Here is a 15,708-nt window from a genome sequence, read left to right on the forward strand (position 1 = left end):
CGCCGGCCCACTTTGCCACTAATCCAGCACATTAACACAAAAGAGGGTGAGATCACACTAAGAAGACCACCTCCTCCCCACATGATGAGGCAGAGGGGATTTCCAGTGTTTTGTGTCTCTTGTTTGCAAGCTAGAGGTGGGCTGGCTTGGAGGGGGTGGGTAAATGTCAGGAGGCACCAGCGCTGCATGTGGGGTAGGTTGCTGTCAAACAAACAGAGAGCCTTTCACTCCAGCTTCCGCCTGCGCCCACTTCTAATTCTGGACCATGCGCATGACCCTGCCAGTGCACACTAGCCTCTAATATCACAGTCCTGGGTTGCTGCTCCGATCTGTGAAGCTATGTTTGCCCCTGTGCATTTCTAGACATTGGCTTTTTGCATGATGCAAGTGCATCAGACTTGCATGACCGATGCATTGAACTGCTCCCGCAACATTGTTTCCCCCCAGGACCAAAGCAGGGTCTTCTGTGTGTGGTATCAGATGGTGGACCACCTTTGCAGTGATGAAGGGGGATGGAGCAACTTCTCTATGAGGAAAAGTGGCGGCATTAAGGACCTTTTAGTATAGAGAAAGGGCAAGTCAAAGGTGACATGACAGAGATGTGCAAAACAATGCATGTTATGGAGAAAGCAGGTGGAGAGAGGTTTGTCTCCCTCCCTTATAGTATTTGAACTCGGGGGTGTAATTTACTATCTGGTCTCATTTTGGCATCACTCTTCTTGCTGCAAATTGTGAATTCCACTCAGACCTTCCTCTTGACGGATTGAAATAAGAGTTCTTTAATTAGGGACACTTCTCCACGTTCATATTTCCTCCTTGGTTATGAAAATAAATTACAGGTCAATTAAAGGACCTGTCAATTAAAGTCAATCAAAGGACCTGCGACCTCTATATGCAAATCCCCAAGTGAAGATACCTTGTGTGAAGCTATGCAATGGCTGGGAGTTTCTCACCAGCCCAGGTTCCTCCCTGAAAAGTAAAAAAAGCAAGTCCACTAACTCAGAGATTTGGCAAAGGGCAACTGAGACCACCACATTCCTTCTTCCTCTTTTCTTCTATACCATTTTTAATGTTGTGGCCAAGTAAGTTTTCCTATGCCTTCTCATGTCCTTTCTTTAATATTCTTTAATTTAATTCAATTGATTCCATATTTTTTTGGGCCAATTATCTGGGGGCAGCTTCTGTGGAATGTTGTCTTTATTTGCCATGGCTGATGTGCCAAAAGTGGCAGAGGCGTGGGGGGGAAACACCGGATCCCCACAAGGAGCGGGGGAGGAAGCAGGAGAACAGCAGCTACAATCTGAATCACAGACAGAGAAGCAAGGAAGGGCGAGGAGAAGTGGGGAGGAGGGTGCTTTCTCTCTCTCTCTCTCTCTCTCTCTCTCTCTCTCTCTCTCTCTCTCTCGTCACAAAAAGTCTTTGTCAGCAGGTAAAAGATGAAGGGTGAACTGTGGAAGCCTCTTGTCCTGTGAGTCACTTGCTTCTAATCTCATCCCAGACAGGGAGGGATGGGGATGCCCAGGAAAGCAGCGATGGGGAATGACTGATGGCACAGTGATGGATAATAAAACAATTGTTTTCTAAAGTGTGGTAGGGCTCCAGGAGGGGAGCCAGCATCGTACCAGAGATGAACAGGATCCCAAGGCAGGGTGGTATCTTCCACTCATACCAGCAAGAGTTGCTTGTCCCCTGGCATGGGACGTCACTGATTCACACTGGATTTGTGGGCATGGCTGAACCCGTGATGCTCCATCATCCCAATCATATGGATCAATAATGGCAAGGAAACCTGCTTCACCCCGCTGTGACATGGTTGGAATGGTCTCACACGCAATGCGGTAATGCCAGTGTTGCTTGTTATGCCATTCTGCGAAGACTCCAACTCAGCATCAGGACAAAGCACACGGAATAAAGCATCCCACTTCATTGCAGAGTCAACACATTCTTGCTGTGCAGAAGCCCTACCATTAAAGCACATTTAAAGCACTTGCCTTCCCCAAGGAATCCTGGGCACCATAGTTCACTGCCACAGACTTTCAGTTCCCAGCACCGTTAACTACAGTTTCCAGAATTCTTTGGGGGAAGCCATATGCTTAAATGTGTTTTGAATGCATGGTGCGTAGACAGCCATGCATACATAAATATATTTTGCATGCAGTTTGCGTGCAGAGTATGGACCTTCTGGAGCACCCCTCTTCCCTACATTTACATGGTTTGATTGGTCACACTCACACCATACATTTAAAGCACTCTTCTGCCACTCTTATTCGCCATGGTTTCCGCCCAAGAGCCCCGGGAACTGTAGTTTGTTAAAGGATGCTGGGAATTATAGCTCTGTGAGAGGTGCCCTAAGCACTCTCACCACCCTTAGCAAACTACGGTTCCCCAGGATTCTTTGGGTGAAGCCAAGGCCATTGAAGTGGTATAAGAGTGCTTTGAATGTGCTGTGTGGGTGTCTGCTCTGTCTTGCCAGCAAAGTGCCTGCTCAGTTTTTCGAGAACTGGAAAGGAAAATGCATGAATGCAAAGACCCAGTTATGAACATGTACTTGAATTAGCTGCTTTCTCGCCATGCTTTCCTACCTCTGAGCAGGATGCTGGGCTGCCTCCACCTCCCAGACCCCATGCCAAGAAGCCTTTATTTTTAAAATCGCAAACAATGAATGAGCAGCTGTTATGATCCTGGAGGAAAATTATATATACATTTTAATTAGCTGCTTTGAGTCAATTTCCCTTCCCATCATTCATTAGCAAGGGCAGGTGCCAAAATGACCCCCCTAACCCCCCTAATCTATAGGGTGGAGAACCTTATTTATTCCCTGGCACACCTGGCATTTATTTTTGGTATTGACTATTTAGGGTGCCCAAGCCTACCATCTCAAACAGACCCCCACCCCTTTGGCCTTGCTGTGATCCTGCACATCGGTATAAACACATCAGGGATTTGTTATGTGTCTGTGTCCGAGGAACACAATCCCAACACCATACTTGTGACATGTTGTCTTTTGGATGCATGTGCTATTTCTTCGGGCACATCTGGCTTACTTGTCATTCTCCCCTTGGGAACACGGGAAACTGAAGTTATTGGGTGTGGCTACTGAAACCTAGCAGAATGTTTGCACCCTCATTGTTCTATAATTCCCATGATTCTTTTGGAGGAAGACATGGGAGTTAAAATGGTATAAGAATGATATTGGAAAGATTGTTGCATGTAGATATGCCACTTGGCTTTCCCCACCTAACGGAGTTAAAAAGAGCTACAGTGGTACCTTGGGTTACATACACTTCAGGTTACAGATGCTTCAGGTTACAGTCTCCGCTAACCCAGAAATAGTACCTCGGGTTAAGAACTTTGCTTCAGGGTGAGAACAGAAATTGTGGCGGCAGCGGGAGGCCCCATTAGCTAAAGTGGTACCTCAGGTTAAGAACAGTTTCAGGTTAAGAATGGACCTCCAGAACGAATTAAGTTCTTAACCCGAGGTACCACTGTAATGACACATGCTGGCCAGGTACAAAAGAAAGTCCAACCTTTAATTTAATTTCAGCAAATCCCCTCCTCTACAGAACTATGAAAGGTGCAGCAGCCCAGCCCCTTTTGCAGCCGGCCACCTTACACAGAAGAGGCAAGGTGAGACACACCAGGCCCCCAAGAATGTACAACAACACAGTGTATAGATGGATCTGCACACTTGAAATGGGATGCTGGGTTGTGACAGACGTCCTTCCATCCACCCCACCTTGGAATCCCACCTTGGAATCCATGATCCTTCAGTTTCCCTGTTGATTAACATAAGAAGATCGTGCTGGATCAGCCAATGGCCCATTCAGCCCAGCATCCTGTTCTCACAGTGGCCAACTAGAGGCCTGTGGGAAACCTACAAGCAGGATCCAAGCACAAGAGCCCTCTCCCCTCCTGCACTTTCCCGCAACTGGTATTCAGAAGCATAGCTGTCTCCAACTGTGGAAGCAGAATATAATTATCATGGTTGCACATGCTGGAGTCAGCTTTGCCAAGGATTTGATGCCCTACGGCAGAAGCAACTTTTCAGGTGTTGTGATTGCATGTGGAAACCTGGCCCATGTGCATTTCAGTGCATGGTGCAGGCATAATCAACACCTGCTATGTCCATGGTACAGTGGTACCTCGGGTTACATACGCTTCAAGTTACAGATTCCGCTCACCCAGAAATAGTACCTCGGATTAAGAACTTTGCTTCAGGATGAGAACAGAAATCGTGCAGCAGCGGCAGCGGGAGGCCCCATTAGCTAAAGTGGTACCTCAGGTTAAGAACAGTTTCAGGTTAAGAACGAATTAAGTTCTTAACCCGAGGTACCACTGTATTGCTAAATTGCAGGATATGGATAAAGAACTGCTGCTGACTCACACTTTGCTCTGGAGGGCTCCAGATTACCCGGTCTGGAGGACTCCAGAGTCAAACCAGCAGTGAATGTTGTCTGACACACAAGGAGGCCAACAGGCTTGCAAGGGTTTGCTGCCAACTGGCCTGGATGCTCCTTTGCTTCCATTCTGCAGGAAGATCCAGGACATGTACCGAACTTAAACAAAGCAGTGTGTCCACCCTGAAACTTCCACAGAGAAAGCTGGATCACATAGACCCATCCTTTTAACCATCATGAGCACAAATCATCATGAATGCACAATTTTTTATATTAAAAGATGTCTGGGGGGGTGTCGCTTTGAGAGAGGTTATGGGGAGCTGTTGTGGGAAAGGTTGGATCACGGCACTCCATCGTCTGCTAGCGTCACCATGCTACAATGGAAGGTCAAGTCAGACGCAAAGTTTCGGCTGCTGCCTCAGCTATGGAGCGAGCGTGAATAGGTCGCCCTTATCTCAAGAAAACACTGCCATAGCCAAGGCATGGCGTCTGGCCCCCTGTGCCCTCAGCTTGCCAGCCCTTCCAGCCTTCCTCTCCGCCTGTGCTCTTGGGGGTTCCCTTCTCCTGCAGCTCTTGCCACGCTGCCAAGCCCACTGGAATGTCAGCAATGCCACTGAGATGAAACACTTCCACGTCCCTCAGGGTCTGGCCTCTACCACTCAGAGGCACGGGGAAGGTTGGCTCCCAAAGGGTCCCCTCAGCAAAAGTTCTTCCACTCCCACCCCTGTGTTGCCGTTTGGGACAAGGGTGGAAGGCTAGCTGATGAGGTAATGCAAATGAACGTGCTTTTGCACCCCTGTTGAGCAAACATGTAGGCATGTTAGGACCTTCCTGTGATTGTCTGGCTCTGCATTCCTGCCAGTGCCCTTGTGAGGATGTTCTTCCTAACTGTGTGTCTGCGTTTGCTGTTATTGTTCATCTTGTTTATTTCAGCTACCTCTTCTCCAGGGGCGGCGGGGAGGGAGAGGTACTCATTAACACTGCATGTTAATTTTTTTTTGAACCTATGCAAGGCTTCAAACCTCCACCCTGTCAGAAACAAAAAAAATCCAGGTAAATAAGGGCCAGCCAAGGCAGGGCAGTAGTGATGTGTCTCCCAAAACACTTCTGTGACTGCGGATAAAAGGTTTTGATTGTAGTTTTCTTAGAACAGGGACTATACCCATTGCTTCTTTGGTAAAGCGCCATGTCTGTTAATGGTATTGTGCTGCTGCTACCAGTAGTAATGGTAGCATTATATTTTTCAAGGCTTTGTAATGTTTTGCCAGTACTGCATGCTGATGCCTGCCACTGTCGCCAACCTTACGCATTTAGCTCCACTGGATAGGAGTCTGGTTCTAAACCTGCATGGTCTGCGCATCTGTTCTTATTTTCACATAGTGAGCCTGATGTAAAGGGACCCCTGACTGTTAGGTCCAGTCGCAGACGACTCTGGGGTTGCAGTGCTCATCTCACTTTACTGGCCGAGGGAGCTGGCGTACAGCTTCCGGGTCATGTGGCCAGCATGACTAAACCTCTTCTGGTGCAATGGAACACCGAGACGGAAACCAGAGCGCACAGAAACGCCGTTTAACTTCCCGGCGCAGTGGTACCTACCGTATTTTTCGCTCTATAAGACGCACCAGACCACAAGACGCACCTAGTTTTTGGAGGAGGAAAACAAGAAAAAAAATATTCTGAATCTCAGAAGCCGGAACAACAAGAGGGATCGCTGCACAGCGAAAGCAGTGATCTCTCTTGCTGTTCTGGCTTCTGGGATAGCTGCGCAGCCTGCATTCGCTCCATAAGACGCACACACATTTCCCTTTACTTTTTAGGAGGAAAAAAGTGAGTCTTATAGAGCAAAAAATACGGTAATTATCTACTTGCACTAGAGTGCTTTTAAACTGCTAGATTGGCAGGTGCTGGGACAGAGCGACGGGAGCTCACCCCGTCACGGGGATTCAAACCACCGACCTTCTGATCAGCAAGTCGAAGAGGCTCAGTGGTTTAGACCACAGTGCCACCCGTGTCCCAGCATATTGCTGGGATCACAACAGCAGAGTGGAAGCAAGATCAGAGGAGTGCCCTTAAACTCCTGCACCCTTTTAACATGTTTTTCCTCCTGTTGAAAACAATGTGAGGGAAATTAATGGGATAGCCTAAGGCCAGCTGCTGAACTAGTTTAAATCACAGAATCATAGAATTGAAAGGGACCCTGAGGGGCCACTGGTCCAACCCACTTCAATGCAGGAAATCTCTCACTGGTTTGGGGGCTGAGGAGGATACAGATCCTTCAGCTCCTTGCGCTTTCCTGATCTGCCCTCAGCATGCGGCTGACATGCCATATAGCTGATGTCAGTAAGGCCAGGGCCACAGAAATTGCACCAACAGTGTTGACAAATACTGAGCCAGCCCGTGAGACACTTTAGGGCTCCCTGGATTCCGCCATCCCAGAGGTACAGCTCCTGCAGAGAAAGGAGGGCTATGCAACAGGTATCCCTCTAGGCCAGCACAGAGCAATGAAGGGGTGGCAGGGAGAAGAGGAGATAAAGAGATAGGTCATTGACTTCTTAATGGGTGACAGCTTTCCCACATTGCATGCAAAAGGCATTCCCTGCATTCCAGGGCTAGTGACCCCCCAGACCAGCCAAGCTTTTATAGTTCACTGGCATGCTGCAGGGTGGTCTCTCTGTCTGCCTCTGCAGAAGCCCTTGAACACTGGGAAGAAATGCATCTCTCTCCCAATGAGAGCCTTTTGCTTAATTGCTCCTCAAGCTGTAGCTGGCGGGCCACCTGCTGCCAGCAGAGCCTTTTGATGTGGTTACCACACTCTTAGATTAAGAGGAGTCAGGGCTCAGAGGAGACCAGCAGTGTATGAAGGAACTTTCACCCGCCTCCCCTGAGCTCCAGCTGGAAAGGGCAGCGCTGCTTCTCCTGCAGGAAGTGGTGCACTGGAGGCTGGAGTGGGCAATCCTGCAATCCTTTGCACGCTTATAGCACAATTCCATACATCATGCCTATTCAGAAGACCAATGCAACTCCCACTGAGTTCAATGGGGCTCGCTCCCAGATAAGGGTATAGGAAGAGTATAAGGGTTTAGGCACAGGAATTTCATGCAGGGTGTGCTTCCTAAAATCTTCTGTTCACAACTTGTGAAGGTGCAGGAGCCCAGTATGTGAAGTGATTTGAACACTTGAACCACACTTTAATACTCAGACCCATCATTTCGTTTCTGAGATATGCATTTTTGGTTCCCATCAGTTTGACGGGACTTTCAAAGAACAGCGCTGCCTTCAAGAACTTACATGGGGGCTGCTTGGCAGCACAATCCTATGTGTTTTTACTCAGAAATTAGGCTGCGATCCTAACCCCCCACTTACCTGGGGGTATGCCCCATTGAATTCAATAGGACTTCTGAGTAGTTATGGTTAGATAACTGTGTAATGCATGTCAGAATGCCAAGACATCCATCCTTGCTATGGCTAACCATCCATGCGGAGAGCTGCTAAATATTTACTGGATGCGATATGTACTCTTGTGAATCCCTTGGCACAATGAAGCTCAGCCCTGAGATGGCAGACTCCAGAGGAAGAGGAAGAGGCTGGAACAGATGGGAGCCCCCCACCCCTCATTCTATCAGGTTCTGTTCTATAGGACTTCTAGCTTCTAGCTCACATCAAAGAAAACTCTAAAAGTCAGTATAGGCCCCACCCATTTTTCATTTCGTACAGAAAAAAGGACCATTCCTTTGTTCCCTTAATGGCCCATCACCCAGGCAATCACCTGGCTCATCTTTGGCTCATCTTTTGTTCCTTAAAAAAACTCTCAACAATTCTGAGGTCTTCCTTTAAGAAGCTCAATAACTTTTGGGTTGTCCTGGTTTTTACTTTTTGAAACCCTAAGTAGATCCAAAACAAAATATCACACTCACACACTTGCTTATACCTTTAGCTGCTGCACAACAGGGAGAAATTTCCCCCGGCGCTGTCTCTTAAAGCATAGGAATAGCAGAACCTGCTTACTTCCTGCCCGTTGTGGAGAATTGTAAAATGCACAGGTGTATTCCAGAAAATGAGATGGCAGGCTTGAGGGTTTTTCAAAATAACCATGTTGCTTAACTCCTGCTGCCATTGAGTTCCCTTTCCTTTCCTTAACTTCTTAGCGCATCTTTTCCTCCCACCTTTCTTTCATCCTCTGCTGTTTCCAAGCAACTAACACACATGCCCACCCCAAGCACAGCAACAGGCAAAGAAGCTGTGTACACTATGGGTAGGCAAACTAAGGCCTGGGGGGGGGGGGGAAATCCGGCCCAATCACCTTCTAAATCCGGCCTGTGGACGGTCCGGGAATCAGCGTGTTTTTACATGAGTAGAATGTGTCCTTTTATTTAAAATGCATCTCTGGGTGATTTGTGGGGCATAGGAATTCGTTCATTTTCCCCAAAAATATAGTCCACACCCCCCCAAGGTCTGAGGGACAGTGGACCGGCCCCCTGCTGAAAAAGTTTGCTGACCCCTGGTGTACACATTGCCAGCTTAAAACACAGCTAGGTCTTTCCCCCTCTCGATTCAGGTCAAAGCTGATGGGGGCGGAAATGCATCCAAATGCAGTATTTCTTAAGAAAGAACAGGATAGGCATTATGTGTACACCATTTCCCAAAACAGCAGTGGGAGCACATTTAATGCAGAGTAAATGAGTGGCTGGTCACCTTAAAGGTAAAGGTTAAGGGACCCCTGACCATTAGGTTCAGTCGTGGATGACTCTGGGGTTGCAGCGCTCATCTTGCTCTATAGGCCAAGGGAGCCGGCGTACAGCTTCCAGGTCATGTGGCCAGCATGACTAAGCTGCTTCTGATGAACCAGAGCAGTGCACAGAAACACCATTTACCGTATTTTTCGCCCCATAGGGCGCACCTAGTTTTTTGGGGGGGAAATCAAGGGGAAAATTTTTATTCCCCCCCCCATCCCCAAGCTAGAAGAGGGAGACGGAGCGCTCCGTCTCCCTCTTCTGCCTTCAGAGACAGCCTCCCTAGCCTCCGTGGGGCAGCGGCTTGCCCCGTTGTCCCCCGAGCTTGTGGGGCTGGCGGTGGGGAGAAGCAAGCTTGCTTCTCCCCACCGTCAGCCTCCAAACCAGGTCGGGGAATAGCAGGATGGCGGCGCTCCGCTTCCCCACTGTCCCCCGAGCTTGTGGGGCTGCCCAATATCTGCCCGAAGCCCGGGGTGCGCTCCGGAGCGTGCCTCATGCTTCGGGCTGCAGGCTGCCACCCACAAGCCTTGCGAGCCCGGCGGGAACTCCTGCCGGGCTCGCAAGGCATGCGGATAGCTTCCTGAAGCCTGGACAGCGAGAGGGGTCGGTGCGCACCGACCACTCTCGCTCTCCAGGCTTCAGCGAAAGCCTGCATTCGCCCCATAGGACGCACACACATTTCCTCTTCATTTTTGGAGGGGAAGAAGTGCGTCCTATAGGGCGAAAAATACGGTACCTTCCCTCCGGAGCAGTACCTATTTATCTACTTGCACTTTGACGTGCTTTCGAACTGCTAGGTTGGCAGGAGCAGGGACCAAGCAACAGAAGCTCACCCCATCGCAGGGATTCAAACCGCCGACCTTCTGATCGGCAAGCCCTAGGCTCTGTGGTTTAGACTTACCTGCACGAAATTAGTCTGATGATCATAGATGGGTCCCGAAATTGGTATTTCCCCTACTCTGTCCCATGACTGCTTAGTCCTGCTGAGTCACGGACGGGCAGGGCTCCAAAGAGTGTGTGGCACAGGCAGGGGACCAGAGAAGGGACCCAGGAGAGGGACCAGTGAGTTATGGGATGCCACACCACCCACAAGACAGGAGCCAGGGGAGAAGGGAGAGTCAGGGCAGTATGAGGCAAAGAAAGAAGGTCTGGTTCAGATGAGGGATGGGTCAGTAGATTCCCCACCTTTTCCTGCCCCATTGTCTTGTAGAACCAGGAGAGGCATGAAAAGGGAAGAACAGCTATGCCTTCTGTGCAGGAGAAGTCTCAGTTTGTGGGCACGCCACCCGTCAGAAGTGGGTCTATATAAGCCAGAGGAGGGGAGGGCCCCCACTGTTGCTGCAACTGCACCCTAGGGCCCAGACCCATGGACCTAGAGGCCTAGAGGCTAGAAGCATGTGAACATGTGTATCCGGAGCACTGTGGAAGCTGCTGTGAGTGTTTCTCTTGCCCCTCAAGAGTTAAATATCAGACGTGTGCCTTCCTCATCTGGGACAGGCTGTGACATGCTGCTTCTTAAGTTCCCATTTTACACATTCATTTTGCTTATTTAAGAGACTGGTTCTCTGATTTTTGAGGAAATCCTCCATGAAGTGGCGAACAATATTTTGAAATACAAACCCATTCCATAAAGCCTTTTAAAACATATAGACTGAAACAATAACAACATTGGAATAGTCAGCGTAAAGCAATATTAACTTAGCCATTCCCCCGTTGGCTGCCCTCATTCATAACCCCCATCGAAAGTTTTTAAGAAAATGGGGCCTGTGAAGCGAGAAAGCTCTGTTAAAGGGGTTGCCAGCCTTTTTGAGTCGCTAGGCACATCTGGAATTTTGAGAAAGTGTTTGAAAGCTGGAAAATGGCTGCCGCGAGGGCAAGGCATATCACAAAAGGGTTGTCGTGGTGTCATAGAATAACACAAAATGGCCGCCCAAAGAGGGTGAGGCATGATGGTTGCCACTTCTAGAAGAGCAGAACAAGCCACAGGGCCGCAAAACGATGCATGTATACTTTCCATCAATGGGGATAAGTCGCTTATATCATCCATTGTCACACTGAGTCACTCACAGAGAAAGCCCTTTGCATCTTTACTCTGCTCAGAATGGAAAGGAGGGCGGGTGTCCAGTCCTGGTACTCAATGAAAAGTGGGCAGGAGAAGCTGAGCCAGTGCAAAGTGGAACAGAGCAAAGAGAGGAGATATTGAGTGCAACCGTTTGTGGGCAGCATGGGAGCCGCTGGTGGGCACACTGGCATCCATGGGGACCACCTTGGCAACCCCTGCTCCGTTACATGTGATTGCGAGCCTAATTGTGAGCAGTCCTTATGGTCTGGGTAGGACTCTATGGGTGTAGGTGGATCCTTAAGCAACCAGATCACAAGCCGTCCAGGGCTTTAATAACCAGCACATTTTGGGTGGGGGGGAGGTTGCCGCTGTCACATTGGTCTCCTATTGACACTCGTCTTAGAAAGGAAACTAAAGACTCACTCAACCATGGGGGCTGAACTCTCCTCCGACCTCTGAAAGTGGTCCCGCTCCAGCAGAGCAGCTCCAGGGTCACATGTTGTAGGAAGAAGGAAGTCTCCTTGCCCTCCGTCGCAGCCCATGTTGTTGTGGATAAACAGCGACTGGTGCTAAGTTGCTGGGGGAAGGGAGGAAGCAGAACTGAGTGGCGAGACGTCTGTCTGACCCCTAAAAGCCTTTGGCACTCCAGAGGGAGGAGCAGAAGGGGGGAATTGGGTGCAACTGAAAGGCAAACTGCTGCTTCTCCTTCACCGTCCTGCCAACAGCTCCATCCCCCGCTCCAGCTGTGCCGAGGCAAAGTGGAACCTCTTCGTCTTGACATATCCATATCCGAGACCAATGGCTTTGCCTTGGAAGTCACATTTGGCATTCCTGACCAGTTTCAATGGAGGCCATTGTCCTTAGGAAAGGTCACCACCGCCAGACACTTGCTGCACCCCAGGCTGCAGAGAGAAAGCCCGCCTGAGGACGTAGGAAGGGAACTGGAAATAAATACATCAAAACAGATCCATTAACTGCAGACAGTGGAGTCCCATGTTGCTGGGTTCTTGTTAGACTCACACTGCACACTGGGCCGGATTTAGGTTTGATGAGGCCCTAAGCTACTGAAGGTAATGGGGCCCTTTATATGTCCAGCTGTCCTTTGTCAACAACAAATTGTCGCTGTTTTTTTGCGTTGAATATATGCTATATGGTAATGTATGGCGCTAATTTGCACATAACAAAATATGTATTTTATCAAAGTAATTGTTGAACTGAAATACAATTGAGAAGTCTACTAATAGTGAAATTGGGGGGGGGGCAAGGGAGTGGGGCCCTAAGCTATAGCTTGTTTAGCTTATACGTAAATCTGGCACTGACTGCACAAGTTCATGACATACATTTGCCTCTGGCAGGTGGCTGGGGTCCTGCCGGCATTGCATTTCGCAGCAATGTAAACAGAGTTAAACGCAAATTATGGTTAGAGATCTTAGGCCCGCTGCATTTTGAGCTAGCCACTCCCTAACAGCACCCCTGCTGGAGCAAAGCACAGAATCTCACCTGGGATTGGCAAGGTCTGTCGACTTGCCTCTGGGATCGTACAGCAGTTAAAGAAACTCTCAGAAGATTTAGAATTCCTTCAGCCTTTTTCATCTTCATGACTTAGAAATCTGCCTTCATAACAGGAGAGCATAGGGACATTGCTCTCAGCACAGCATTTAAGAACATAAGGAGAGCCCGCTGGATCAGGAATCCTGTAAGCAGGATTCAAGTGCAAGAGCCCTCTCCTCTGCTGAGGTTTCCAGCAACTGCAGAGGCATGGATCTGATTCTTTTAATTTTAAAAATGAAGTGAAAAAAAGGAGAAAGGCAGGGGATTTGGGGGCCACATCTAAAGGGGTGCTGCTCAAGACCTCATGGACACCTTCTAACACTGCCTCCAAATATTTCTATTAAATAAGAAAGAAGTATTCCTGCAGGCTTGCAATCCCTTTCAGAGGTCTGTGTTTTCTCTACTCTGTGCACTCAGGCCCCCCCCCCCCTATTTCCAGTGATCTGTTTCTTCAATTCTTCCACACATAATGTATTCATAAAAAGCTATTCACAGCAGTTGCCAACATTTTTTCCATCTTATCATAGTTCTCCTGCATTCACCCTCCCCGGTTCCCAGTCTGTATTTTGGGAGGGTAGGCCATGGGGTGATCATCTTAGTAAGGCTGCTCTTCAGCATCCGAGTTGCCCTCAACTAACTCTCTTCAATTCTCAAAGTCTGGCTTTTTCCTTCTGAATATTTTGAATGACCCAGGTGACCTTGCGTTTTGCTTTTGGGTCAATGCAGACTTGTGCTGGCTATGGGAGACCACCATCCTTCCAGTCACATCAGTCCAGCGACTGGCATCCCAAAAACCTCCCTGGGTTGAATTCTGTAAATGCTGGAGGCTTCACACAACTGGAATAAAAATGCAATCACATCTTTCATTAAAAAAATAGCACCGACAAAGGTTTTATCCCCTGGCGGGGGACAGAGTTCCAAAGGGAAGTGTGTTTGTTTCTCAAACCTTCCTAGCGACCTGAATTTGCCAATATGAGATTGAATCTCACCTGGAAATAGCAACAGTCTGGAAGCACCCCAGTTCTCCAGAGCAAAGCCTGGCTATGGACTATGATCTACAGCCAGAAAGACTGGTGTTTTATCTTGAGCATTTGCTGTTATAGCTAAATGGAACCACGAGGTTCAAAGGCAATATCCCCATGAATTCTGGGTGTTTGTGAAGGGTGGGGATAAACAATACATGATGTCCGTTTCTTACACACCCTCTTTGTGGACTTCCAGAAAAATCTGCTTGACTGCTGTGGGAATTTATTTATTTATTTATTTATTTATTTATTTATTTATTTCAGTGTGTGTGTTTTATATTATGGCACCTTTCAGAATACCGATCCTTCCAAGGTGGCTTGACTTACAAATAACACCAGTATGCATTAAACAACAGGGCCGGCCTGTCCATGAGGCAAACTGAGGCAGCCACCTCAGGAATAGGAATCCAAAGGGCATAGGAATAGATCCCTAACAAATCAATTTCTCCCAGATTCATTATGCCAACCAGTTCCTGACTGAGTTCTTCATTACCCTTCTGTCAGCCAGCTCAACACCCATCCCAATCTCCTCTCTCTCTCTCTCTCTCTCTCTCAGTATCATAACCAAACACAGAGGAGAGGAAATCACTCTGCGCTAGAAGATCACTGCAACCAAGAGGCAAACCAAGAGAACCAGCATGTGCAATTTGGAGCGGAGCCAAACATTTGGTTTCTGGTCAAGACTGCTTGCACATTCTCACATTTCCCTTGGTCCCCATGAGGGCCAGAAACTTTCTCTTTGAAGTTTGTTTGTTTGCTTTTGTTTTGTTTTGTTAAGCTGAAATTCTTAGGAAGTCAGCATCTTCCCAGATTCCAGATTCTGCAGGCCCTGTAAATTCACAGACTATACACTTCTCCGACACTGGTAGTAATGCTTTGGCAGGGAGGGGGTTTCTGGGAGGAGGTGGCGCTACTGTAAGCCAGAATGTGGTTTCAGGTGACTACACAGTCGCTGTAGGTGAGAAGAGGGGAGGAGGGAGAGCTCTCTGGGGAACAACAGCGCATTGAGGCCTCTGTATCTCTCTGGAGCAAAGGAAACGGAAAAGAGATAAGGAACCCTTTTGGATCAGGAATTCCTTCTCACTTTCCCCTTTCTGTTTGTCTTTCACTAGAGATAACACGAGACCTTGTACAATTTACCTGTATCCAGGGCTGCCAATAGGCCATGGGACACTTTCTGTTTCCACACAAGCTCCCTGCTTTCTAACCGAGGGATACCAGCGCGTTGGCTCAAGAGGGAAGTGTTTTGAGCTCCCCCTCTGCAGCTGCCCTGTGTTCTCTGCATCACGCAAAGCTGACTTATCTCGAATGGCTGTAATTCGAGGAGCAACTCGGAAAAACAGAAGCAAGATTGCAGACAATGAAATGGAGAGAATTTGAAAGCCAAGGGGCCTGATAAAGAAGGGGGGGAGGGACGTGTGTATAGTGTTTCATTCATCGCTTCTGCTTCTTGCCGGGGAAAGGGGGGAGGTTATGCGGGAAACCCTGCTAGAGACCCTTCTTCTTTTGGATATGGATTATTCAATGGAGAGGCCGAAAAGCAAACTGCAGGAACTATGCTTACAGGACAGGTCTCCACAAGCCAGTGTTCATGCTTTGCATAGAAAGGTCCCAAGTTCAATCCCTGTCATCTGCAGGCAGGGATGGGAAGAGATCCTGCCTGAAATCCTGCCTGAGAGATGCTGTCATTCACTAGACAATACTGGGCGAGATGGCCCAATGGTCTGGCTCAGTATAAGGTAGCTTCCAGTGTCTATCAGTGGTACAGCATAGACCGTGAAGCATTCAGCAACACCCTTCCTGGCTTTTTATAGGTGACCACAGAAGGAGGTCTATCAAGCCATTGGCAGGTCACCCTACATGCCACTATTGTATAGTGTGCACTCCAGATGTTTTGGATGACCACTCCCATGAGCATGGCCAATGACTAGGGAAGGTGGGAG

This window comes from Podarcis pityusensis, assembly GCF_964106645.2.
Source record: "Podarcis pityusensis genome assembly, chromosome: 10".
NCBI lineage: Eukaryota > Metazoa > Chordata > Lepidosauria > Squamata > Lacertidae > Podarcis > Podarcis pityusensis.